The sequence below is a fragment of the Silene latifolia genome, chromosome 1 (assembly GCF_048544455.1).
Source record: "Silene latifolia isolate original U9 population chromosome 1, ASM4854445v1, whole genome shotgun sequence".
NCBI lineage: Eukaryota > Viridiplantae > Streptophyta > Magnoliopsida > Caryophyllales > Caryophyllaceae > Silene > Silene latifolia.
In genome coordinates, this window is record NC_133526.1 from 139,224,084 (window position 1) to 139,229,185 (window position 5,102).

Below are 5,102 nucleotides of genomic sequence, written 5' to 3' on the forward strand. Positions count from 1 at the left end.
TTATACCTCTAGAACTCTTGGTCGACGAATTTCCTCATATTCATCTACTAGCCCCGGAACACAAGACCGTCTTATATCCCGTTGAGTCCAACCAATTTTGGCGTGTGATAACCGCTTACCACCTACTTACCCAAGGTAAAAAGAGAGCACCCCGCTTGGGCGAGCTTGGCTCTAATGAACAAGAGATTCATAGGTGTTACTAATTGGTAAGGCTAATCTCAATTTTAGTTATGTGAGAGATCTTGTCAATTTAGTCATAAATTCCTTATAAGTGAATTAATTCGGTGAATGTAAATGACGTGAATTGACAATCGCGAAAATAAAATGCATGTGAATGGCGATTTTGGCATGCGCGAAATAAAACAAGCAAACATGTAAGCATATGAATAAATCCTAGTATGGCCACCTAGTTAATAAAAACTAGTCTATTACATTTCGGAAACCAACTCCTTGGTCCCTTGCCTCTTCATTCTATAAGTGGCTCTTCCTTGTGGGATTTGGAACACCTTCCAAAAATAGACTCCGTCTCGTTGTAATCCGTCTTTTGGAAACGCCGGTAAAATAACTATTACAAATGAATTACATAGCTATTCCTATTATATATTAATTAATAAAATAAATAAAACTATTAATTAATTACAAACCGACGATACGAGATCGTATTTAATTACAAACAAATCGATATTCCCATTCATTTCGGGTAATAACGATTAAAATTAACTAGGCCATACTAGGTACAAAAAGATAAATACTTTAAATAAATGGCAATCATTCATTAAACTTAAATATATATGCTTAAAATGCTGTAAATATGATGCCAAAATCGCCCTATCTATCAATCGTTGGTATCCATCTCGGTTTTTGTGGATTTAATCGATTTTTAACATGTAAAAATCAATAATTAACTCTTAAATCTCATTTAAGTCCAAACTAATTGTCCAAACTGTTTTGAACCTCAAAATTAGTCCTCACTAATTTTATGATAAATAATTAGTTTGATTTGGTGATATTTTGCTAATTTAATCGGTAAAAATCATAATATTTAAGTAAAAATCCAAAATAATTGAAAAATTACCCAAAAATTGAAACAAAATTTTTTAGTATTCTGGAACACTCCCAAGAACACTAAAAAGTCAGAAAAATTGCCCCAAAATTCCGGATAAATTTTGTAAAGAAAAAGATCGATATTTATCGGTTTTTAACCACAAAAACCAATAAACATCAAAACAAAGTGAAAACACACATGCAAAATCACTTTTGATATTTAAATAATATTCTTAAATGTACATAAATTTATCATGGGCAGAATCAAAAATTTCGAAATGATGATTAATTAATTTGACTTTTATCGACTTTTTACTCAAAAAATCAATAAACATGCAAAAATTCGAACAAACCTTCAACTTTTTACATACAAACAGTAGAAAACATGCATGAACTACCATAAAAAAAAAAGCCATGCACCGAATCAACATTAAACTAATTTTAGTCAATTTTTCACTAAAATGCGACATTTTGACTCGGTTTTCTACCAAAAATCATTAAAAATAGTAAAATCACTTCAAAAATCACCAACAAATTCCACAAACCTTTTGAGATCAGTAGGTATGCATGTCCCAAAAATTTTGTGCTAAAACCTCTTCTAACACAATTTTTGAGTTTTTACTAATTATCTCATAATTCATTAAAATGCTTAAAATCAACATGCAAATTACAAGCCTATGCTCTGATACCACTAGAAAGATCATAGATCCATATTAGACTCACTAATAAAATTAATTTATCTCATAAATTATCATTTATGTGATATATGTAACATGCATGCTAATATGAAAGCATAAAAGGAAAGAACAATTTTCTTACATTGAATATTTGGTAAAATGGGCACAAACTAGTTCTCCTTACTAGTATGTTCTTGAGCTAAAATGATATGGATGATTCTCCTTGAAAACCTTCAAAAGGAAAGTCTCCTTCAAGTTGCACCCAAGAACTAACCCAAAAATTATAACAAGTTTGTACTAGTAACTTGTTAATATTGCTCCCTTGATAAATATTAGTAATATCACTAACTTATCTTAGTAATATTAATAATGAATACTAGTGATGAATTATTGTAGAGAGATAGAGAGAAATGTTCACATGCAAAAGATGGTAGAGTGTAAGAATGAAGTAGTGTAGAAATGTGAACAAATATGGAGTGTAAAAGGGGGAAAAGTGGCGGGTGGTGGAGTCCTCAAGTGGACAATTTTTGTCTTATAATTTTATCTTACATCACATGCAAAATCTAGTATAAGATATATATTATGGTAGTATACAAAATCAGGTAAAATGATTATGTGAGTAATCATCCAGTACACTTATTTTACACGGTCCACTTGACCATATACAGGTCCATGTTGGTATTTATATTTGTCGCACAAATCCGTGTAATTTTCATTTTAAACATCGTATCATGTTTAAATACTTCCATAATTAATTCGTCCAATTCACTCCGTAAATATACGTGTACCACTACACATATTATTTACGTACTAATATTAATCACATTAATCAATTAGTACAATTTTAGTAAATTAACAGTTAATTAACTAAAACCCGTTTCCCAAAACTTATTATTTAATTATCGCATAATTAAATAATAACTGCCGCTCCTCGAGTTCGCAACTCGAAATCTCTCTAAAAATAATCGACTAACCTCTTAGTCTATAAATCAAGGGACTAAACAAATTGTATCTCATACAATTAATTAGTTATCAATTGGGGTTCGTTCCTTTAGGTGTGACCGAAAGGGGTCAGTTGATCACCGTCGTCTTACGACAATAACGTCAAACTCTAGTCAGCCAACCGTTATCGATTTACGTTAATCAACTGACGAGGATCAAATAATTAAATATCTGATAATATTTCATTAATGAGATTTATTATGTTAACGCACTATTGTGGAGGATACTAACTCCAACAAATCTATGAAGTAATTAATATTTGATTAAGGAAAGATTAAGGTTTTGATTAAGGTTTTGCATAAGATTAAGGAAATAATTTCAGATCTAGGGTTGTGTGTACAAATGATTAAGGGAGGGGGTATTTATAGGTTAAACACGAATTAGGTTGGAAATTACAAAGAAGGGTAAAAATGCGAAAAAGGGGTCCCAGCCGGTCGACCGGCTGCCGGTGGTCTGACCGGCTGTCGGTGGTCCGACCGGCTTCCAGTGGTCTGACCGGCTGGGAGTTCCCTGGAAGAATCAAGTTGGAAAAAATATCATCAGGTGGTTCTGGCCGGTGGACCGGCTGCCGGTGGTCCACCGGCTGGGAACTCATTTGACTTCCCCTCTTGTTTTGTTGACTTTGTTCTTCATCTTGCGCTCCCAGCCGGCCGGTCGGCTGCCGGTGCCTTGCCCGACTGGGATTTCGCTGGAACTTCTTCAATTTCTTCCTCCTTCTTGTTCTCCCAGCCGGGTGGCCGGCTGCCATTGGCCTGACCGGCTGGGAGTTATCTGTAACTCCCTTCCCAAAAATGACAATGCTAAGTGTTGGGGGAGTCCCAGCCGGCTGCCGGCCTACCGGCTGGGAGCACCTCTCAGCATTTCTTTCACCTATCTTTATGATTAGCCTAGAACACCGTCTATCTTGCTCTGATTCATCCATTTCTGCCTCAATACCTGCAAGACGGACATAATATCATAGACTAGAGAATCGGGGTACAAAATACAAGGTAAGACGTATAAAACCGACTCGAATTGAGTCGAAAAGCATGAAAATAAGAAAGGAATTTGGTGTAAATGAATACTATATCATTCGCCTCCCTCACTATTCACTTCTACGGTATCACCATTATTTGAGGCTTCCTCCTTTCCTTTATTATTGCTATTAGTTCCTTCATTCCCATGGGCCGAAATAGGGAACAGTATGTCGATTTGAGCCCAGGAAGGAAGTTCTTCCTCCTTTTAGCTCTCCTAAGGCTTCCTCCTTCTAGCTTCCTAGCAATGGATTAAGTGCTATAGGCTCTCTTAGCCTAGGCATAGCTTCCCCACACTTGAAATTCATCTCCTTCACACTTCAAATTTGATTAGTAACCCTCCCTCAATTACTCTCATGTCAAAAATTATGCTTAAAACAAGGTAATTAAAATGTAATGCAAAGAAGTTAAGTGCAATAAAGTAAGTTAGTATATTTACATGTGGTGGTTTAGGGAGGACTCCACCAAACTCTCCTCCATTTCAATGCTTTGTAAAGGTGGGAGAAGCTCGAGGCATATGGCCTCAACCTCTTCTATGAAGGCTCCTTCATAATATGGCGTGATTCGTTGACCGTTGACCTTGAACCTATTTACTTCTTCCGACATTATCTCAAAGTTTCCATACTTTCCAACATTCGTGATCACAAAGGGACCCGTCCATCCTGAATTCAACTTTCCGGGGTAGAGTCGATATTTAGAGTTAAATAGAAGGACTTTATCTCCCTTGTGCAATGCCTTTTGCTTGATCCTCTTGTCATGGAGCATTTTAGTGCGTTCTTCATAGATCTTTGCATTCTCATATGAGTGAAGTTGAAATTCCTCCAACTCTTCGATTTGTAAAAACCTATTTTATCCACTTAGCTTGAGATCAAGATTGAGAGCTTTGATTGCCCAAAAGGCCTTGTATTCCAATTCAATTGGCAAGTGGCAAGCCTTTCCATTGACTAACTTATAAGGATAAGCTCCTGTGGGGGTCATATAGGCTGTTCTATAAGCCCAAAGAGTGTCATCAAGTTTCATGCTCGAATCCTTACGAGTCTTGTTAACTACTTTCTCAAGGATTTGCTTGATCTCTCTATTGGAAACCTCGACTTGGCCACTTGTTTGAGGATGATATCCCAAGCCGGTTCTATGTTGAACACCATATTTTGTCAAGAGAGATGAAATTTTATTCTCATGGAAGTGTGTCTCTGATGAACGTGTCGTTGTATGCTCTCAAACACATTTATACCCAACTAGTAGCATAGCAAGCAAGTCGGGGTCGAACCCAAAGGACGGGGGTACTAAAATTGTTCAATCTAATTATAGTTGCACTAGGGTGTCACGATTGGTTTGAGTTTAAGATTCTAAACTAACGAAAGTAATG